The sequence below is a fragment of the Mesoplodon densirostris genome, chromosome 5 (assembly GCF_025265405.1).
Source record: "Mesoplodon densirostris isolate mMesDen1 chromosome 5, mMesDen1 primary haplotype, whole genome shotgun sequence".
NCBI lineage: Eukaryota > Metazoa > Chordata > Mammalia > Artiodactyla > Ziphiidae > Mesoplodon > Mesoplodon densirostris.
Window position 1 is genome coordinate 89,641,440 of NC_082665.1, and position 25,094 is coordinate 89,666,533.

Below are 25,094 nucleotides of genomic sequence, written 5' to 3' on the forward strand. Positions count from 1 at the left end.
TGGGTTTTTAGTGTTAAATTGATGAAAATTATTATTTCTCTATTCATTGTATAGTTTTGCCACACATTTCTACATGCATCTAAAGCAACAGTGGTGTTGATAAATACGTAGCCTGTGTAGATACATGACGTTTTAATAAGAGGATCTCTTGGAGGTCAGTTTGTCTGAACTTCACAGAATGTTTGAGTAATAAATGTAAACTTTGGCAGGAGGTGTCAGGAGGGGAGGAAAAGTATTATTTACCCCATCCATAAAAGTAAGGGGGTAAATGAGACTTTTAATCCTGTAAATTATTTTAGTTAGGTGAATTTGCTAATACTTATCTCATTTGTTGAGTGTGTATGTGCACCCACATGAGTATATTTAAAGAAAGTTTTTCTTTTCAATTGTTTCTAAGTTTCCTAGTCCAATGTGATGATGATAGAGCAAAAATTTAAGCCAATAAATAGTACACATTGTTATTGAACTATTCACATATTAATAAAATCTATTACTTAAGGGCTAATTAAGAATAACTTTGAACCACAGTTTTCATTTGGAAGGGTCATTTTGAATTTTCTATATCTCAGAAATTTGCACTCAGGGTTTATGAGTGTGAATGGATTTTTTTTTAATCCAATGGTTAGAGTGTGTTTGCATAATTATAAAGCAATAGTTTTTATTTTTCTTAAAACCCAATGATTGTATATAATCATAACTATAAAAAAGTTCAAAAAACTAAAAATAGTACATAATGTATAATGATAACAAAGGAACAGCTGAGAATAGTTGAGATCAGGTTTGGTTTTGCAAACAAGGTTATCTCAGTTAATACTATCTTTAGAAAAGATTTTTGCCTCACCATGTTATAAAAATTCTATGAATGAGATGATTTTAAAATCTATTTTTGTTGCAAGTTAATTATTTGAACTTTTGTTAAATTTAAGTACTATTTCTATTTAAATATTCTTAAATAAAGAACCATATAAATTCTCATCTTAATATTTTCAAAGGAAAAAGGACAATTTCTAATTTTCACATTAATAATTATAGAGAACTTAAGAGAGAAGGGGGAAAAGTAGAAAAAAAAGAAAAACAAGTTTTTGACTACAAGGTTGATTTTTTTCACTTACCTGAGGTCAGGGAGTTGGTTTTCTGTCCTCCCTTCCATCCCCTTTGCCTAAACAAAATCTGAGAAGTGGTAGCTACTCAGATATTCCCGAATTACTAAATTAATGAGTGAGTGGAGGACAGTCTTCTTACTCCTCAGTCCCAATTTTCATGCTCACACTCCCCAAATGAATAAAATTAAAACAGATGCAGCTAGGATTCTTTAAAGTTCAAACATCTTGTTAAAAAGAGAGATGAAAGTCTTTTTTGCTCTCTCTCAATTGGGCCTCATCATGTATATTTTTATTGCTTCTTATCTAGCAAACCAGCCAACTAGGATTTTCCTGCTTCCTTCCTAAATTGATTTAAGTGAGTCTTACATAGAGAGTTCAATAGTATATCAAAAGCAATATACATCAAAATTAGTATGAGAAGAGAAAAGGAAGCACAGGTGAGTGTTCCCTATAAGTTTATATAGGTTTGCAAGAAAAAGGTCAAAAATTTAGTTCTGATCTGTATATTCAAAGCAAACAAAGAAGAATATTCTCACATGTGTCAACATATAACACATTCTTATTACTGAAAATAAGTGTAAAACTCCATGATTCTGAGATCTGAGCAAAAGTTCTTCTTTTAAGCCTCATTATTAGATACTAAAGGTGCCAATGACCAAGGAGGGAAAGTACTTTTATTTCCAGACATTTAAATTCAGGAAGGAATTGAACTAAAGAGCCCAATCTTCTCTACCTTTGAAGCTGGAATAGTGAGGGAGACTAATAAGCAGATAGGCATTTTCTGTGTTCTTCCAGAGAGCACTGGATATGGTAAGATACTCACTTGCATCCAACTTATCTACCCCAGGAGTTCACAGTGGCAAATATTTAAACAATTGGACTGGAAACCGCAAAATGAGCTCACAGAAAGACACAATAACCTATGTGAGGGCTCCAATTACTAGGGAGGTATGTATTACAATGAGAACACTTGTCAAATGAGATACAACTATTGAAGAAAGGATAAATGGATGACAAACATCACACATACAAGCACACCCACACACAGACACACACACACAAAGAGAGCCATCTGCAACGAAAACAACATTCTCTGGAGCTTAAATATATGATTATTAAACTAAAAATTAAATACAGATTAAGTACAGTATAGATGAAATAAATGATTTGTAGTTCCCCTCTGAGGCTCGAATTAATGCTCTGGAAAATCAAGGGCAAGAAAATCTCAAAGCACAAAGCAGAACATTAACATGAAGTAATCATGAAGGAAACAATTTATAAAAAAAACTTTGAAAGAGCTGAAAAGAGAGAATGGAACAGATGTGGGAGAGGCAATAATTAAACAATTTATAGAAGAGAATTTCCCCTTGGTAGGAAACATCTGAGTCTACAGATTGAAAGGTGTCACTATTACTCAGGGTAAATTGATGAGAAACACGCAGAGAGGACAAATTCTGGTAAAACTGCTGAGCTCTAAATAAGAAGATTAAAAATATTACAAGTTTCCAGGCAAAAGAACAAAGATGGTCAACTGGCCTTGGACTTCTGATGTGTAACATTGGACATGAACACGGTGGAATCCTCCATCCCCATGTTATCATTCAGGGTGAAATGGATTCTTATCTTACTGTAAAATATGTGGAAACAGTATATACTGATTTTAAAGAGAAGCATCATAAAAGTATTTTAATATTAAAATAAATTCAAGAGGTAAAATACTTGTTACCTGGGGAAAAATAAACATTTTATATTTATAAAGAAGCTACACGATTAAATGAAAAAAAGGGCAACAATGAAATCTAAAACTCAAGAAAATAGGGCATGAAATTTGATATTAACAGTATAGAATTTAGAAGTTTTGAAGCACGAAAAAAATCTTTGAACATAATGATTAGACACTAGTGTTGGTTGATGATTTGTGGCAGAAGTGACCTATATTGGTCCTGAATATTGCTGATAATATAAGAATGAAACAAAAAACAAACAAAAAATAAATGAAATAAAATTTCTAAATGAATAAAAAGTTTCTAAATGAAATGAAACCTTTAATGTTTTCTAGAAATTTTCTGTTTATTATAAGGAAAGCAGACCAAAAATGAATTGAAGGATAAGGAAAACAACCTCTGGAATAGATGACATCACCACTGACGGAATAAATGACAAAGACTGTCAAAATAATTCAGAGCTTACAGTAAAATGAACAAGTTATTAGTAAGAAGGAATGAGGCAATAATTCTTCTGCCACCAAGAGAACACCAAATTAACTCCTGATTGATTAACTCTTGCATATAATACAATGTTTTATATTTTGTTTGTTTTTGTTCTCTGATTTTATTGCAGTATCCCAAGTTATACTGCACATAATTTAAATTACTCCCATTTAAGAACTTCCTTATTCCACCCCTCTGGTTTCACTACATGGGGTTTGTGTAAAGAAAATTCTAATGCCCTTTCTCTTCTTTTTAACATCTTTACTGAAGTATAATTGGTTTACAATGTTATGTTAGTTTCTGCAATATAACAAAGTGAATCAGCTATACACATACATATATCACCATATCCCCTCCCTCTTGCATCTCCCTCCGACCCTCTCTACCCCACCCCTCTAGGTGGTCACAAAGCACCGAGCTGAACTCCCTGTGCTATGCAGCTTCTTTCTACTAGCTATCTATTTTACATTTCGTAGTGTATATATGTCAATGATATTCTTTCACTTCATCCCAGCTTACCCTTCACCCTCCCCATGTCCTCAAGTCCATTCTCTACTTCTGCATCTTTATTCCTGTACTGCCCCTAGGTTCATCAGATCCTTTTTTTTTTTTTTTTTTTTTTAGATTCCATATATATGTGTTAGCATACAGTATTTGTTTTTCCCTTTCTGACTTACTTCACTCTGTATGACAGACTCTAGGTCCATCCACCTCACTACAAATAACTCAATATCGTTTCTTTTTATGGCTTAGTAGTATTCCATTGTGTATATGTGCCACATATTCTTTATCCTTTCATCTGTCAATGGACATGTAGGTTCCCTCCATGTCCTGTCTATTGTAAATAGTGCTGCAATGAACATTGTGATACATGACTCTTTTTGAATTATGGTTTTCTCAGGGTATATGCCCAGTAGTGGGATTGCTGGATCATATGGTAGTTCTATTTTTAGTTTTTTAAGGAACTTGCATACTATTCTCCATAGTGTCTGTATCAATTGACATTCCCATCAACAGTGCAAGAGGGTTCCCTTTTCTCCACACTTTCTCCAGCATTTATTGTTTGTAGATTTTTTGATGATGGCCATTCTGACAGGTGTGAGGTGATACCTCAATGTAGTTTTGATTTGCATTTCTCTAATGATTAGTGATGTTGAGGATCGTTTCCTGTGTTTGTGGGCAGTCTTTATATCTTCCTTGGAGAAATATCTATTCAGGTCTTCTGCCCATTTATGGTTTGGCTTTTTGTTTTTTTATATTGAGCTGCATGAGCTGCTTGTAAAATTTGGAGATTAATCCTTTGTCAGTTGCTTCCTTTGCAAATATTTTCTCCCATTCTGAAAGTTATATTTTGTCTTGTTTATGGTTTCTTTTGCTGTGCAAAAGCTTTTAAGTTTCATTAGGTCCCATTTGTTTTTGTTTTTATTTCCATTTCTCTAGCAGGTGGGTCAAAAAGGATTTTGCTGTGATTTATGTCAAAGACTGTTCTTCCTATTTTTCCTCTAAGAGTTTTATGGTGTACGGTTTTACATTTAGGTCTTTAATCCATTTTGAGTTAATTTTTGTGTATGGTGTTAGGAAGTGTTCTAATTTCAATCTTTTACACATAGTTGTCCAGTTTTCCCAGCACCATCTATTGAAGAGGCTGTCTTTATTCAATTGTATATTTGTGCCTCCTTTATCAAAGATAAGCTGACCATAAGTGTGTGGATTTATCTCTGGGCTTTCAATCCTGTTCCATTGATCTATATTTTTGTTTTGTACAGGTGCCATACTGTCTTGATTACTGTAGCTTTGTACTATAGTCTTAAGTCTGGAAGCCTGATTCCCCCAGCTCCGTTTTTTTCTCAATATTGTTTTGGCTATTCGGGGTCTTTTGTGTTTCCACACAAATTGTGTAATTTTTTGTTCTGTGAAAACTGCCATTGGTAGTTTGATAGAGATTGCATTGAATCTGTAGATTACTTTGAGTAGTATAGTCATTTTCACAATGTTGATTCTTCCAATCCAAGAATATTGTATATCTCTCTATCTGTTTGTATCATCTTTAATTTCTTTCATAAGTGTCTTATAGTTTTCTGCATAGGTCTTTTGCCTCCTTAGGTAGGTTTATTCCTAGGTATTTTATTCTTTTTGTTGCAATGGTAAATGGGAGTGTTTTCTTAATTTCTCTTACAGATTTTTCATCATTAGTGTATAGGACAGCAAGAAATTTCTGTGCATTAATTTTGGATTCTGCTACTTACCAAAATCATTGATTAGCTCTAGTAGTTTTCTGGTAGAATCATTAGGATTCTCTATGTATAGTGTCATGTCATCTGCAAGTAGTGACAGTTTTACTTCTTCTTTTTAAATTTGGATTCTTTTTATTTCTTTTTCTTCTCTGACTGCTGTGGCTAAAACTTCCAAAACTATGTTGAATAAGAGTGGTGAGAGTGGGCAACCTTGTCTTGTTCCTGATCTTAGAGGAAATGGTTTCAGTTTTTCACTATTTAGAACGTTGTTGGCTGTGGGTTTGTCATATATGGCCTTTATTATGTTGAGGTAGGTTCCCTCTATGCCCACTTTCTAGAGAGTTTTTATCATAAATAGGTGTTGTTTTTTGTCAAAAGCTTTTTCTGCATCTATTGAGAATATCATATATCTCTTATCCTTCAGTTTGTTAATATGGTGTATCACATTGATTGATTTGCATATATTGAAGAATCCTTGCATTCCTGGGATAAAACCCACTTGATCATAGTGTATGATCCTTTTGATGTGCTGCTTGATTCTGTTTGCTAGTATTTTGTTGAGGATTTTTATATTTGTTTCCATCAGTGATATTGCTCTGTAGTTTTCTTTCTTTGTGACATCTTTGTCTGGTTTTGGTATCAGGGTGATGGTGGCCTTGTAGAATGAGTTTGGGAGCGTTCCTCCCTCTGCTATATTTCGGAAGAGTTTGAGAAGGATATGTGTTATCTCTTCTCTAAATGTTTGATAGAATTCACCTGTGAAGCCATCTTGTCCTGGGTTTTCATTTGTTGGAAGACTTTTAATCATAGTTTCAATTTCAGTGCTTGTGATTTGTTTGTTTATATTTTCTATTTCTTCCTGGCTCAGTCATGGAAGGTTATACCTTTCTAAGAATTTGTCCATTTCTTCCAGGTTGTCCATTTTATTGGCATAGAGTTGCTTGTAGTAATCCTTCATGATCCTTTGTATTTCTGCAGTGTCAGTTGTTACTTCTCCTTTTTCATTTCTAATTCTGTTCATTTGTGTCTGCTCCCTTTTTTTCTTTGTGAGTCTGGCTAGTGGTTTATCAATTTTGTTTATCTTCTCAAAGAACCAGCTTTTAGTTTTATTGATATTTGCTATCATTTCCTTCATTTCTTTTCATTTATTTTTCATCTGATCTTTATGATTTCTTTCCTTCTGTTAATTTTGGTTTTTTTTTTGTTGTTCTTTCTCTAATAGCTTTAGGTGTAAGGTTAGGTTGTTTATTTGAGATTTTCCCTGTTTCTTGAAGTAGGATTTTATTGCTATAAATTTCCCTCTTAGAACTGCTTTTTCTGCATCTCATACGTTTTGGGTCATAGTGTTTTCATTGTCATTTGTTTCTAGGTATTTTTTGATTTCCTCTTTAATTTCTTCAGTGATCTCTTAGTTATTTAGTAGCATACTAAATAGTAGCTTTCATGTGTTTGTATTTTTTACAGTTTATTTTCCTGTAATTTATACCTAGTCTCTTAGCCTTGTTATCTGAAAAGATACTTGGAATTATTTCAATTTTCTTAAATTTACCAAGGATTGACTTGGGCCCAAGATATGATCTATCCTGGAGGATGTTCCATGAGCACTTGAGAAGAAAGTGTATTCTGCTGTTTTTGGATGGAATGTCCTATAAATATCAATTAAGTCCATTTGTCTAATGTGTCATTTAAAGCTTGTGTTTCCTTACTTATTTTCATTTTGGATGATCTGTCCATGGCAAAAGTGGGGTGTTAAAGTCACATACTACTATTATGTTACTGTTGATTTCCACTTTTATAGCAGTTAGAATTTGCCTCATGTACTGAGGTGCTCCTGTGTTGGGTGCATAAATATTTACAATTGTTATATCTTCTTCTTGGATTGATCCCTTGATCATTATGTAGTGTCCTTCTTTGTCTCTTGTAATAGTCTTTATTTTAAAGTCTATTTTTTCTGATATGAGAATTGCTACTCCAGCTTTCTTTTGATTTTCATTTTCTTGGGATATCTTTTTCTATCCCCTCACTTTCAGTCTGTATGTGTCCCTAGGTCTGAAGTTTGTCTCTTGTAGACAGCGTATATATGGGTCTTGTTTTTGTATCCATTTAGCCAGTCTATGTCTTTTTATGGAGCATTTAATCCATTTACATTTAAAGTAATTATTGATATATATATTCCTATTACCATTTTCTTCATTGTTTTGGGTTTGTTTTTGTAAGTCTTTTCCTTCTCTTGTGTTTCCTGCCTAGAGAAGTTCCTTTGACATTTGTTGTAAAGCTGGTTTGGTCATGCTGAATTCTCTTAACTTTTGCTTGTCTGTAAAGGTTTTAATTTCTCCATTGAATCTGAATGTGATCCTTGCTGGGTAGAGTAATCTTGGTTGTATGTTTTTCCCTTTCATCACTTGAAATATGTCCTGCCACTCCCTTCTGGCTTGCAGTATTTTGTTGAGAGATCAGCTGTTAAACTTATGGGAATTTAAAATGTTATTAAATAGTCTTAAAATGAGTTTATTTCTCATAAAAGCACTAAAATATTAGTTCAGATGTTGTCCCAAGAGAAAGAGTAAATGAGTGTGGGTGTTCACTATTGCTCATTTGGAGATCAGTTTATTTATAATGAAAAGGAATTTCTAAAAGTTTTTATAAAAACACCTATATTTGAAACCATAGTGTCATTTAGACTTCTAATATGGAACGATGAATCCCTCTTTGAAACAATTACTCTCTCAATTAATGCCAATTCACAAATGTTGTATTAACTAGTTTTTTGAAACCTGTAGCTGCTGTTATAATTAATACAATGCTCTTAGTTTAAAATGAGTTTATTGCATCTGATATTTGTTCTCATGAATAAGGAGAATAAAAATTCTATTACCCAAGAGTCACAGAAATATTTTACACTAAAAAAATACTTTTAAAATACAGAGGCACTATCCAATTTTTATATGCCTTAGCTCTTGCTTTTCTCTGCACTCTATATTAATGTTGACAAATCCTTGTTACCATTATGAATGAAAAGGCATTATAATGAAGTCACTGATAAATGGAAATATGCATTTAAGTTCAAATCTCCCTTGCTTTTCTGTTAAAGCTTTGCCACTAAAATAAAATGAGTGGCATTTCTCTAATCCAGAGCCAATTAAATTATTGGACAGAATTTAAATTTATTTGAGGGTTTTTTCCTCTTTGGTTTTCCTCAATTTGTCTATGTATTTCTTTTATATTGGAAACTGGTATAAGACATCTAATTAATGACCACAGCTAAATTTTTTTGCATGTTTTTAAGATACAGACACTTTAGTAAATGTTTTGCCTACTTTATGACATGAAACCTTCCATGAGGTTGGTTATATTCTTATCTTCATTTTAAGAAAGAGAAAACTGAGGTTTACAAGGAAAAATATTTGACTTTTATTACCTGGCTCGAAAGTCATGATCTTGCACTTTTAGGCAATCTGATACCACAAGCCAAAATGTAGATAACTCAAATTATGAGGGATTCATGTACAATTATATACAAAGATTTTTTTTTTAGTATATTGGGTTTTTTTTGTTGTTGCTTTTACAGAAAACACTATGAATTCCTGGTGCGACACTCACTCAGAAATTTGGTATGACAGCCTTGAAGTTTTGTTCCTTTTCTTCTATTATTTACTTTACTAGGGGCTTACTGACTCATATACATCTGAAAGGAGGCTTAAAGAGCTTTTATATTAAATCAATACACAAAATATCTCCAGGAAATAATCTTATCACAGTTGGCTGTAATTTAACAATCCCTGATCATACAGGACTTTAAATGATATATTAAGCCAAACACTTCCACCTGTATAAAGCATAAGTAAAAGCATATTATATTTTAAAAATCTGTGCTTTTCCATATTGGTAAATGAAATGGTGTGAAAATTAATTTATTCTTAATTTTGGCTTCCATGTTTTGGTTTCTTATTGTGTTCAACTACTAGGAGTTTTTTCCCTATTTAAGGAACTTTGTATCAATTTTTAATTCAGGTGAAATGTTTACATGAATATACTGCTTTTATTTCAGAAAGTTTTTCAATATTTTAACACCACTAGTGAAATATTTTTTATGTTTTATTTGTATTTTTATCTGATTTTTTTCTAAATTTCACACACATTTGTTTCTCACTTTGAAAAACTTCAAACATATATAAAAGTAAACAAGACTATAATGAATGCATATTTACCTATCACTTAGCCTCACCAATTATTAACACATGGTCAATATTGATCATCCATAATTTTTAGTATCTTTCAAATAATTGAAAATATAGCTATAATACTATTATCACACATAATTTTTAATACTTAATTCTTTACTCTCAATTCTGTTTCCTAATGTCTTTCATCTTTTTTGCAAATATCAGGTTAAGCTTCAAACTGTTTGTGGGCACATCTTCCTGGCATGTTTTCATTTCTAGATTTTATTGGAAAATGTTTTCCTGAAATTCTAAGATGGCGAGGTGTGAGGACAGTTTTACAGACTTCATAGTGCTATAGCTCCTTCATCTCTTTGGTTTCAACTCTTAGCTGTGTTTCCTTGCTGTGAGGTTTTGTCCTGGGTGGATGTTTTGCTTTATTAGTTTAAAGAATTTAGACTCAGGATTCACCTTTTCAGTACTTACCATGAATCCATGAACAGGAGTGCAAAATTCCTTCCCACTTTCACTCCCTGTTGACTCATTGCTTTCCCTGACACAATTTCTAGAATGTATTTGTTGGCAATTTGTTGGTTCCCCTCTTCTCAGATTTGTCAGATGCCCTTTGTTCCCATCCTCTTCTCTCATACAGATTCTTGTATCCTGTGGGCTTGAAGCTATGTTTTTTCCCTATATGCTTATATTTATGGGTTCCTAAATAGTTACATATGGCTCTATGGTAAAAGTCATTGTATATTTTTGGTTTTGTTAGTCTTGTTATTCTGCCACAATCTTCCACCAATTCTTTATTTCACACGTACTCTTGAACTGTAGTTTAGTTGAACATAAAATTTAGATGGTTGGGTCTTTATTTGGTTTGTTTCTTTGGTCTTCAGATTTTGAAGATATTATTGCATTGTTTTTTGGTGCTTATTGCTGTCAGTGAGAAAAGTATTAACTGTTGTTATAATTGTATTTGTCCAATAATTAATAATGAGATTAAAAAGAGACACAAAAACTATTGGCTTTTTTTTTCATATCACAAATAGTTTCATTCATTTAAGGTACTGTTTATTTAAATTTCCACGTATTTACATTTTCTTTTTTGGTGAAAAAATAATTTATATTTTCTTCAGATATGACATTTCTGGTAATAAATTTGGTGTATACCAGGAAGAATTATATGATGGATTCAAAAAGCTTGGACTTAGAAGTCGGGAGGTACATTTTTTTCTCTGCCATTAATTAATTAGATCATTTTGGAATATTTCATTTAAATATTTCTTCTTAGGATATTATATCTTTTATGGGGACTAATAATGTATTGTCCCTGCCTTATAGAGAGTTTGGAAGTACAAAATTAAATTTTAAATATGTATAGAGAAGAAAATTACTCTATCAATTTAAGCATTATTTGACCATTATCGTTTTTTGTAATAGTATTACAAAATAGTATTTTTATAGGACAAAATTGTATAATGCTTACCTGAAGATAAATGTCATAGCTGTAATTATATGTACATATGGATATATACACAAATAAAATACTAATACAAAATACATCTTTTTCAGTATCAGACAATTCTTAGGAGAAAAATTGCATGTTTTGATTGGCCACTATTTGAAATTAATATTCCTCCAACTATGTTATGTATTCATACATACATAGGAAAAATACATAGAAAAAATAGCATAGAGAGTAATTCTATGGAATAAAAGACATTATTGCTTAGAGGAATAGAATACGAAAAATATACAATATTGTTTATCTTATTACAGCAGAAGTTAACATAAAAATAAAAGTATCATCATACTTATATTACAAATGTTATATTTCCAGAGTCATATTCTTGAGGGACTCATGAAACAACCAATCATGTTTCTGTTAAAATGCAAGATGTTATGTATTATTTAAAATTGCTTTGGGAACAATCATTGAAAGTTTCACTAAAATGAGAAATTTTTTTGAACATATTCCTTTCATTTTTTACTTATCAATTGAAGAATTTATTCACAGTGTTAAGCTGGGAAAGGATATGACAACTTCTTTTTTATTCATTTTATAGTGATACATATCAATCATGTATGAACAAGACAATGATTCTTTTTAATAATCAGCTAGGCATATAAAGTGTACTTCAACAAAAATTAAAAAAAATAATAATATTCAGTGATTTACAGTAAATCTGTATGTAGCAGTATTGCTTCTGACAGGAAAGCAAGAAACACATGGGCTATACCATTATGAGTACTTATGCTAATTAAAGTGAAACAGAAATGTTCAACCTATTTTTTTATCATCAAGTTCAGGCAGAAGGAAAAACTTAGTTCAAGCTTTCAAACTTTACCTTTTTAAGAGGATTTACTTTTTTTTTTTTCCTTCTCAGTAAGTTTTTGTTTTAACCAACCTCAACACACACTAAACACACACTCTGTTCTGCTACTTGCCAGGACACTTTGCATCTGAACTCAGAGTTCAATATGTCAGTTTCATTTTGGTTAATTAAAATATTATCTCTAAAATCACAGATGTTGCTGGGGGGGAGGGGTTAAAAACAGGTTAAGAGAATAGAATGTTGTGTATATGCTATGTATCAATGTATGCATTTTAAAATTACTTTTTTCTAATTATAATGCAAAGCTATTTTTCATTGAGATGATTGGTATTTAAGTATTGCAACAAAATATAAGCAGGATATTTTCAAACAATTTCAATAATGTATAACCTTTTACTTGTATGTTTGTTTTATATGTTAGGTATAATAATTTGCATGTATTAGATTATTACCTAATATTTTTATGACAAAAACTAAATCTTATTGCTGATCTATAAAATCCTTCTTTCTGTGAGTTTATATTTTAAAATAGGACGTAGTTTTCTGTAAGAAAATTGTTCTAAAAGAAAAGAAAATCTCATTGAATCTTTTTATGATCATACAGTTAATTAAAGCCACATGATCCCATACACATAAAATAAAATTAGGGGAATAAATTTATTATCCATCATGAAGTCTATTTTCCATTATGTACAATATAGTGAAGGTCCAAAAGGTACAGAAAAATCACATCAAAACTGAGAAAAATACATTTATCTGAAAAATTTTTTTTCCTCTCTACCCAACAAAATGTTCCTTAGAGAACAGTATGATGACTATTGCTCAAATGTTATTTTCAGGAGCTTCGCAGAAGTTATTTTTAAACTAAGGGTTTAAATTCACTTGCTGCAAATAGATTAGGTGTCCAGTTTGCGCATAGTTCTGTCTGAGGCCTGCAGGGAATGCTTGTTCTGCATCTACACCAGTCTTTGTTATAGAAGATATGTCATTTTTACATTTATGTATATGTATAACTGAATCACCTTGTTGTACATCTGAAACTAACACAACATTGTAAATCAACTACACTCCAATAAAATTAAAATTTAAAAAAAAACACGGTATTACAAGGCAGAAAATAAGTGCCACACAAAAAATTGTAAGACAAAGTACTATAAAAATACAAAAAAGCTAAAAGGTACTTTCAACTGAGGGCAGACAAAGACTGGTGCAGGGTGTGGGGTGGGACAGTGGGCATGAGAAAACTTCAAATAGGAAGTTTTATTAATGTATATTTTTATCAGTGCTAAGGAAATCCAGTTGCTCTTGCCAAATCTCATCTTTTACTTTGTATTTCTTTTTGCTAGTAAATTTCCTAAAATTTTGAACATTTTTCAGGAAATTTTTGAAATTCAAAGTGACTTAGTATACCAAATGTCATGCAAATCCATTTCCATTACCAGTGTTCCTCAATTCAAATGAAGATGTATTCACATAAGTGGACTGGTGAATCCACATATTTTTTAAACATAAGACATGGACCAAAGGATGAATTGGGTCTGAAAACATTTCCAGAACATCCATTTCCAATGTATCACATATCATCCGGACATATCTACTATCATTCACATTAGCTATTCTAATGATGATCTTGTCCCTATTTTTTTTTTTTGAGGTCTATCAGAGCATTAGGTGGCTGTGTTTCTCAAGGACTAAAAGTATGTTTCTGTGTTTTGTTTTGTTTTGATTGTTTAAGAACAAAAGTTTACCAGTTTTCATGCACCTGAGTAAGAGTTTGATGAAAAAAATAGTTAATAGAACAAAAGTATTTTAAAAATTAATAATTTTCTTTAAATATTGAATGTCAAAACTTCTTTTGGAAGTAATTCTTTACTATGAAATTTCACCAGGCTAAACATTTAGATATGAGCATCATATTGCCCAGTTCCCACTGAGAAGCCAGTGACCTGACCCATCCCTGCTTTAGATTTTTTTCATTTATTTATCAAACTCCGTACAGTGCTCTTTGACAAGCAATATTTTAAGTGTTTACTAAAATACCCATACAGTATGCCAACCACGAGACAGAAAACTATTGCTATCCTTGTGCTTTTATTACAGGTGTGGAAACAGAAGCAGAGTTATGTACCACGCCCAAGGTCACACAGCTGGTAACTTGATAGATCAGGATTTGAACCCAGGCAGTCTGTCTCCAGAAGCCTCCCTGACTCTACCTGGAGTTTTCTCTCTTCATGAAAATTCAGTGAGCCAATCCCCAGCATCTTTTCAGGCAGTTGAGGTTAAATGATTTTTATAATGATACTAAATGTTATTTGTCATTTTTTACCTTGATACACTCAAAAATGTACAGTGGAGTTTTCCAGAGGTTGCATGATATCTGATGTAACAGCAAATGTTACATCATTAAGCCAAATGTTAAAGAGTTTCATTAAAATGTAAAACAATGATGCTCTTATTACTATATTTTTGATTGCTCTGGAAATAAAGTTATCTTATAAAAACATATTACATTGATATAAATAAAACATATTTAAATAAGTAAATATATTTACTTGCTTATTTTAAATAATTATTGGTAAATATTTTCAAAATGTTTCATTTAATGTCTAATGTGGAACATATATGTAACTTTGTAACAATTTCATTCCATGTAAACAAAACCCCTTTGAGATTTTGAAGTTTTAAGAGTGTAGAGGGGTCCTAAAACTAAACATTTGAGAATCACTGCCTTTGGAACTTGTTTGGGGACTAAATCACACATAAATTAATTACAATTTGGGGTTAAATATACTCTTTGATGGAGGATTATTATTTTATCTCCCTGATTATATTTTAATTTTATTATGGGTTTCATAGCTTTAAGACAAAAAATTTAAGTTTTTAAAAATAAAATAAAACTTGAAATTACATACACAAAAATTCGACTGGGGCTTCCCTGGTGGTGCAGTGGTTGAGAGTCCGCCTGCCGATGCAGGGGACGCGGGTTCGTGCCCCAGTCTGGAAGGATCCCACATGCCGTGGAGCGGCTGGGCCCGTGAACCATGGCCGCTGGGCCTGCGCATCCAGAGCCTGTGCTCCACAACAGTAGAGGCTGCAACAGTGAGATGCCCGTGTACCACACACACACAAAAATTCGACTGGTCTCAATATCTTTTATTTCTTATTCATAATTATAAAGTTACTTAAATCTCCCCCTAGGAAAGGTGACTTCTACCACAGATGATTCTTACTAGACCTCACACATCATGCTCATTTTTACTTAAGCTGAATTGTTTATACACGCAACACAACATGATGGAGAAAGCACAAGTTCTTGAAATGAATAAAGGCTGAAATAAATTTTTTTCCACTACTTGCCAGGCATACTTGGTGAATTTGCTTGAACTCTCTGATCAATAATACTCATCCTGAATATCTGCTGTGATAATTGTATGAAACACACATCATTGAATCCTAGCTGAATATCAGTTTTCTTGTCAGTAAAATTATGATAAAAATTGTTTTGAAGATTCTTGCAACTCATCCATAAACAGCACTTTGGATACTTTTAACAGTGAGAATGCCTGGAATAAATATTAGTGATTAAATTAATTACCTAGCATGTTGTAGGCATTAATAAATGAGAATTTCCTTCCTACTTCCTTTTAAAAAATTTACAGCCAGATCTAAGTTTCATGATCTAGATCAAGTTTAACATTTTCACTAAATTCTACCCTCTTTTCCTTCAGTAAATTTCAATGTTTAGACATATTTATACTTATAGGCATATACATGCTCATAAAATGTAGTATTATTTACATGTTTGTATGTTTACTTTGTCATAATGTAGTAACAAGTATTTTTTGGAACCTTACTGTTAAATTTATAAAAATTCAGGATTTTTATATCCTCCTGGTAAGTGGGCATCAGACAATAAAATTCTTTATTCCAAATAATTGCTTTTTTTATCTTGAAGTCTAATTTGTATGATATTAACATTGACTCATAAACATTATTTGGACAGTCAATATATTTTAAGATAACTTCCCCCTTGTAATCCTTACATAGTTAAATTTATTGTTTCAGAAACCTATTGTAGTAAAATTGTTCTTTAATATTATGCACTAAGGCTGCTGTTTAAGATCAAGTAATGATTCAGTGGAAAAATATTTTGTGTATTCAATTTTCCTGAGCATATTCTTTTCACAAGTGCTATAACAGAAGTTAATATGGACTTAGTCATAATAGTCACCAGAAACTATTCCTCATTCCTCTAAAAATGGAGAGGTATAAATGCTGGAATGATCCAGGATGACCTGAACTCCGGTTGCAGGGTACCCCTTCTACTAGGCCTTTGGCCTGTATTCTCCAATCATCCTGGACCTAGTGTAAACTGTACTTTTTTCCAAGAGTGATTTACAGATTAATTGCTTTATCTAATAATGTGTTACACAAGATATTAATAATTATTTACTCAAGAGTAATCCTGCAAATGGTATCTAATTTATTTTTCATTATAAATAACAGTTGCCCAGACCAATATTTCATATTAGTGTATCATTTCAATTCTTGCAACTCATGTGGATTTAAAGCACTCTATTCTTAAATTGTTTTATGTTTCAAAGTATCATTTTTCTAGCTATAGGATTGTTGTTAACTGATTAAGAAAGCAAAATAAAATGTTGTAAGTAGTAAATATAGAAACTTAATTCACTAAAATTGAATTCATAAAGGAATTTATATTTAAACATTTTCAACCATAAATGCTAGAACACTTTAAAAAATAGGCTAATATATGTAATTATTTCTTTTCAAGCAAGCTTTGAATCTCAAAACAAAGGGATTCTCAAAAACAAAGATAAACAATGAGTCACTGTCTTTACATGTGAAGCTATAGAATACTTCTGCAATTTAACTACTTTCACTATTTTTCATAAACAAACTATTTTTGGAGGAAAAATAAAGCAGACATGGGAACACATATCTGTTTCAATATCAGTGGTGATGAAATAAGGTAAAGTATGTATGTGGGGGGTATGGGGGACCAGAAGACAAACAAATCTTATAAACAGTAATAAATATTAATAAAGTTAGTCTATGTACACTTAATGTTACATATTGTAAAGATGGTTACTCAAAATAAGCTATGAAGTCATTAAATGTGAGCATATTGGAGAATAATATATTGAATAAATGCAATAATGCTACCAAAGAAGTATTTTGCTTTACATTATACAATTTTCTAAACATGTTTTTCTTCTTTTGAATTTTACTTAGAGATTTTTAAAAAGCTATAATTGTAAAATGTATATGATAAATTTTAGGATCTTCTCAAAGAAATTATAAAGTTGCCAAATAATGTAATACTCTTACAGTAATAAAATCATATGAAATAGAAAAAGAAATTCAAGATAAAATGAAAAAAGAACATATTTATCTTTTCCAGTTTATTTGCAAAAGTTAAAGGTACGTATTGTGAATTTTTCAGTTATCACACTTAAAGAATTAGACTTTCTAAAAATACATACTATTACCTGAGATGTATTAATGTTTCCCTAATACTTGTCCATATGTCTGATTAAAGATGCAATTTCTAGTTCCAGATATGAAATTCAATGGAACTTTACACAAGTTCCGGGCTTGTAAGGCCTGGGCAAAACACCAACCGGTTGTAAAGATGCCATTTTCTTAAAACCTGATGGAAAAGAAGGGGAGAATCTGAAGCCAAAACCTGGAGGTTTTCTTTTTTTTTTTTTTAAACACTTTTATACCACTTTTACTGTGATTACAGTTTTTCTACCATTTTATGTGGAAACCTATATTCTAAGTCAGGAAAAAAACGGTCAGCTTCTTTTGACAGCTTGTGAGTGTAAGTGCAGTTTAGTTACATTTCTGTTTTTAAGACTCTGACTTGTTTATGTGTATTACACAAAGTCAATTTTCATTAATTATGCCATTATTATTATTTTAGAAGCATCAGGCAGATCTGTATGCAATGAAACAAAATGATAGATAGGTCTTCCGTGAATGTAAGGCAGGGTTTGGAGTCAGGCAGATCTGAATTTCAAGTCTCAGGTCTGCCATTTGTTAGTTATATCACCTTCAGTAAGAGTCCCTGATTCTTAGATTCTTCATCTTTAAAAATGTTAGCTTCTTGACAATAAGCTGCTATTTTTAGAGTGCTTAGGACCTTGTTTCTAACATCCAACAATAAGAGGTGGCTATTATTTATTTACCAGTTAATTCATATATTCTGTTTATATTATTGTAAAACAGGTAGCTGATCTTGTACTTTTTTACGGAAGTATAGTTGATTTGCAATATTATATTAGTTTCAGGTGTACAATATAGTGAGTCAACATTTTATAGATTATACTTCATTTAAATTATTACAAAACCGTGGCTATATTTCCCTGTGCTGTACAATATATCAGTGTTGCTTATTTATTTTTTATGTAATAGTTTGTACTTCTTAATCCCACACTCATATCTTACCCCTCCCCCCTTCCTTTTCCTCATTGGTAACCACTAGTTTGTTCTCTACATCTGTGACTCTGCTTCTATTTTGTTACATACATTTATATGTCATATGCTTTAGATTCCACATATAAGTAATAACAGAGTATCTTTCTCTGTCTGACTTATTTCACTAAGCTTAATATTCTCTAGGCCCATCCACATCTCTACAAATAACTCAATTTCGTTTTTTATGGCTGAGTAATATTCCATTGTATATATGTACTACACCTTTTTTATCCATTCATCTGTTGATGGACAGTTAAGTTGCTTCCATATCTTGACTATTGTAAATAATGCTGCAATAAACATTGGGGTGCATGTGTCTTTTTGAATGTGTTTTTATTTTCATCAGATAAATACCCAGGAGTAGAATTTCTGCCTCATATGGTAGTTCTATTTTTAGTTTTTTGAGAAACCTCCATATTGTTCTCCATAGTGGTTGCACCAATTTACATTCCATCCAACAGTGTACGGTGGTTCCCTTTTCTCCACATCCTCTTTAACATTCGTTATTTGTAGATTTTTCCATGAAAACTATTCTGACAAGTGTTTGGTGATATCACATTGTGGTTTTGATTTTTATTTCTCTAATGATTAGCAATGTTGATCATCTTTTCCTGTGCCTGTTATCCATCTGCCTGTCTTCTTTGGAAAAGTATCTAATCAGGGCTCTGCCCAGTTTTTAATTGAACAGCTACATGTAAAAGAATAAGATTAGAACACTTCCTCACACTAGATACAAAAAGTAAATGAACTTGAAATGGATTAAAGATCTAAATATAAAACCTGAAACCATAGAATTCCTGGAAGAAAACTTAGACCACTAAATTGTAGCATTATTTGTTTGGATCCCTCTCCTAAGGAAAAGGAAATAAAAACAAAAATAAACAAATAGGACCTAATTAAACTTGAAGACTTTTGCACAGCAAATGAAACTATTGACCAGAGGAAAAGACAACACACAGAATAGGAGAAAGTATTTGCAAATAATATGACTGATAAAGGGTTAATATCCAAAATGTATAAACAGCTAATACAACTGATCATGTACTTTTGATGGTGGTAAAAATGACCCTAGAGAATACTGAAGAAATTGGAGCGCCATCTCTTTCTTCTGAGTCCTCATGCTTCTATGGATGTAGATGAGCCTATTTTCTGGAGTTGAAATTTTTGAGTCTAATCTATAGAGTTATACTTTAATATGTATAACTTGATCCTTTGACTATTGAGACAAAACTGTTTAGGCCAGTGGTTCTGAAGTGTGGCGTGGATTTGCTTAAGAGTGCACAAGACTCTTTGGAGAGATTTGCAAGTTATTTATTTTCATAATGCTACCCAGATGTTGTTAAGCTTTTTCACTCTTGTTTTCTCATGAGTGTACAGTGGTGTTCTCCTGGAACTACAAGGTGTCTGAGATCACAATAGATGAAATCCAGGAGCAGATATGAGATTCCAGCTGTTTATGAAGTAAAACATTACAGAGATTTGCAAAAAGTAAAACAATGCAGCTTTTCTATTTTTCTTTTAAAATATAATTATTTTCCAAAAACTATGTTACTTATGCTAACATGTGGTATTATTTTGAAACAAGTCAATAAGTACACTTAAAATTTCTGTTATTTTATTTTCTAATATCTGAAGTAACAACAGATAATCCACCAAACCAACAAAGCTCCTTGTGTGTGTGTTGTTCTCAATCATTTTTAAGAGTCTAAATGGGTTAAAAATAAAATTAATAGAGAGTTTTTATCCAAGAATCAAGGCAGACAATTAAAGAATAAAATATCAGGGCTAATCACAGTAAAAACCATTAAGGGAAAAGGAGAAAAAGAAGACATTTATCACAAGTTATGGACAGCAGAGAAAAGACAAGCAGAGATAGATGGAAGAGAAAGCTCATCTGATCTCTATTATAACCCTGTTATCCTGGCAGGTGTTATTTCAGGAAGACCTGGCTTTCTGTCTGCACATGCTGCCACATTAACACAAATGATTATTGTTGGAAAGGGCATGGAATGTCATTGTTAAGCAATCACAGAGCCAATTAATTGTCCCTTGTGAAGAAGGGTGTTTTTTTGTATTCAGTATTGATTTACTTTAACAAAATTCTATTAATACATTTAGTAGTGAATTGCATTATTTATGATGTATTCCTCAATATTTTTAATGTGTTTTATATTTATAAAGTATGCATTTATATATTTAGAAAATGTGTATGCTTTAAAATGATAATAAACTTGGTGACATGTGGATAGCTTATATATATTTAAAGTTTGATATTTTAAATAAGTAGAACCATAATACACACTTGCTTTATTAAGTAGGGATTAGAAATTTTTATTCTATTTATTCATCCTGAACATTAATACAATTAAATATATTGTTACTTATAAATATTACAATTATTTTATTTTAGAATAAAGTTCTAAGTTAAACAAATTACTCAGTAGAAGGAAACTTGAATATTTTCTCTTGATCCAGTGATGAAAAAAATAACTTATATTGAATCACACTATTAACAAAGATATATCTTTTATCCTATTAAAGGAAATTATAAAAGTAGAAGAACAGATAAAACAATTAGCATCTCAACTCTTATTTTTTTCTAATTTTCATAGCAAGATAAAAAAATTCTGAACATCCTATTTATATACTTATTCTCCTTTACTGATAAAAATAGAAGAGATCAGATTAATTACATTATTATGAACAAGTGAGATTGTCTGACTTTAACCTCAAAAATCTAATATGATGCAAGTAGTATTGACTTTCTAGGTGACAAAATTTGATTATGCAATTGTACAAGAATGTTTCAACATATGGTGTATAATGATAAAATAGAGAAGTGTTTATTTCATATGATTCCATAATGGATATATACTCATTTTGAAAATTTGCAAAATACAGAAATCTCTAATGAAGCAAAATCATGAATAGCTTATCACATCAAGATTATCAGCATGGATAGTGAGATGTGGCCCATTAATTTATGGGACATTTAATCTTTAACAAAGTGTAAATCAGGTTTCTTCAGGTCAGTGTCAACTGGACAATGACATAGGATCCAGGACTCACCATCAAGTTATAAACTGTTAACTCCATGAGCTCTCTTTATAAAAATCCATCAGAGGCAATATGATTCCCTCCAGCATTAATCAGTTTCATATTCTGACAAAATCTTGGAAAAAATAAAAATAAATTCCAAGAAATTCTAGTTCTTGCTCAACGGAACTTGCTCTTTTAAAATTCTTCAGGAGTTTATGCTTCAATAAACTCTTTCAACTATTGATTCATTTTTATGAATTGAAGATACATGGCAGTATATAATAGTAAAATGCAGATTTAACTAATATAGAGACATTTGTCAAGAAAATATGTTACGTTAAAAGAGAGTACAAATTAGAAATTTAAATTTAGGTGGATTTGCAATGAGCAATCTGAGTGTAAGAAACTTGGGGGGAGGTTATGAGTAAAGAGTGGGTGTGATTCATACAGTTCTTAAAGGACTGTATAAGCCAGCTCAAAAAGATGGCTACCTTGTGGAAATGCAGGTCCAGTACTGACATTGCCAGATACCAGGTACTCTCATTTTTTTTTTTTTTTGAGAGATGGAAAATCTGGATCTTTAAATAAAATATCCTGTTTTTTAAAAATGTTTTGAACAACGACAAACAAACCAACAAACTGCTGTGTGATTCAGCAGGCATACATCTCCCTCTCAGACACCTGGTTTAATGAACTGTTTACCATTGAGAGAATGTTAGTCAACGTTACAATTCTTGTAAGTGAAATTTTAAGCATATAATACTGGGAACTATATTTGGAATTTACATGTCCAAAATTATTTTATAACTTCTTTCTTTTAAAAACAAATAACCATTAAAAAAATTAGCCCTACCTACAGACTATTTGATTAAATCCTTTATTGTTTTTAGACTTCCTCAGATTGACTTGTAAACATACTTTCTGAAACTCCTAAAGTTTCCTTTTCAGTCGTCCTGTTCTTGAGTCATAGAAGAAATATTATCTTGTTTCCTACTGAAGTCATAAAACAGAGGCTTATAATAGTGTAAGAATTTTTTTCTTGAGCACTTGAGGATGCTTCACTATTTATATTCTGCAGATATGGATTTTAAAGATAAAGAAAATTCAGAGAGAGAAAGAAGAAAGTTTTATTGTTTTACCCATAGGCTAATGTTATTTTTGTTTGTTTTAAAAATATGCTTACTATTTCCATCAAGGTGAATTCCACCCAAAATTGACATTTGTAAACAAAAATATCTTGAAAATTTCTTACCTTTATTTGCTGTTTATATGGGTAGAGGAAGATTTTTTTCTTTCTAAATAAAAGTTGAAATGTGGCTGCCAAAGGATGTTCTTAAACATTTTCCAGTGTCCCCTATATGATTAGCTCTTGGGATTTTGCTGGACTGAAATAGGGCTTTCTCAAACCTTGTCTCCAATCCAGTATCTGGCTGCACAAAGGGTAGTTTTTGCTCCAGTTGCCCTTAGTCAGAGATTTCTTCTTTTAACAAATATAAGGCTTAGAAACCTATACTCTGTTTCATGGGCTTTTCTTGTCATTTATATTAAGGAACTGCCCGTTTTACTGAGCTCTACTGTGTTATTTTTGAACACAGAAAGAAATAAAGCCATTCACTTTTGACAGAATGGATGGCACAGGACTCTGGAGCCTTATACGTCACAGAGGTTGATTCTTCTTATCGGTGTAGATTACACCTCAAGAGACTTTGAGTAAATGGGAGTGGGAGGTGGGGTGGGAAAACAGTGAACAGACATCTCCCATACATTTCCTAGCAATCCATACTCTTGTGCACCAGAGTGAAGACTGTGTGTTAACAATTATGTTTTTTGAATCACAGTTTTTCTGGTTGCAGTAGTTACCAGTCCTAGGGTACTTGTATAATTATTGACTATTTTCTTTATATTTATATCCTGGTGAAGTTTTAAGTATTTAAAAAAAACTATTCATCAGTATATTGACAGAAAACAGTGTCAGGAATTATAAAGGAATGCTAGTCTGATACCATTTTTATACTGAACTTAAATTATTATATTTCAAATTCTATAGTATGACTCTTTTTAGGAGAAAGTTACACTTAAACATGGTGATATAAATAAATATTAACAATAACCAATACACATTGGAATAGAGAGAATATACATAGTTGAAATTCATAAAAAATGTAATGAATGCTGCATAGATAAAATTTTTTTCAGCTTCCTTCTCACTAAGTGATTACCAAAGACAAAATTGCTGTAATTTGTGTGCTATGGACTCCCATCAGGTCCTTGCTGACTCAATGACTGACTAATAAGTAGACTAATTTAAGTTTAATATCTCTTCTGTGCATCCTTTATTAGTGGTGTGGAAGAGCATTAAAAGGCCAAAAGTCTGTCAACAGGAGAGATAAATAATAATATGCTGATAATCTACTGAATTAGAGAACTCTGAGTACTATATCTGAGAAGAATATACATTCACATTGCCTCATTCTGAAAGAAAGACACTCAAAGTTTGAGTTTTAATTTAACTAGTAATTTATTTTTTTTAATTTTTATTTTTTTTGTGTGTGGTACGCGGGCCTCTCACTGTTGTGGCCTCTCCCACTGCAGAGCACAGGCTCAGGACGCGCAGGCTCAGTGGCCACGGCTCACAGGCCCAGCTGCTCCGCGGCATGTGGGATCCTCCCGGACCGGGGCACGAACCCGTGTCCCCTGCATCGGCAGGCGGACTCTCAACCACTGCGCCACTAGGGAAGCCCTTAACTAGTAATTTAAATGGTTATATTCTTGTTTAATTAAGTAACTAAATCTGGGCAAATAAACAAAAGAGCTATACCATTTCAGCACACATTTCTTCAGTATTTACTTTGAACTCCAGAAAAATCATATTGCATTGGTGTCCTTGGAAGTATTACAAACCTATTAATAGATTAATTTTTCAAATTATTTTCATTCCTAAATGACAGTGTCATGATATATAAATGAGGGATGAAAATATATTAAATCAACTTGTAGTAAAAGATTAAAATTATAGGAAATAATTTTAATTTCCTCTGAATAAAAGCAAGTTTTGAACTATTAAATAAAATGACATAGACAATTTTAAATCTAGCGGTGTGAAAAAAGAAATTGTTCCTAAGGCTTTTTATCTCTAGATAGAAACCAGAAGACTTGTTTACACTTTTTGGATGTGAAATTCTAATGAGTAATAACAGCTTCTAGGCAGATGCCTCAAGTCTGTTAAGAATGGGTGTGTCATACAGATAAAAAGGAAAGAGGACAACTATAATTAGGAAGGCCATTCTGATCACTAATTTGAAGATCAACAGTACTTATCCTTTGGTCTTTGGATCAACAATCCCAAGACAACTTGACTACTGAGACTTACATGTGTTGTCATGCTAATTGGAGAAATTGGCACTGATGTCGTAAATGGAATTGAACTATAGCACCTTTAAAATGTCAACACTTCTGTAGAGGAGGGTTTGGGTTAAAAAAGAAAAAAAAATCTCTCACATTAGACAAA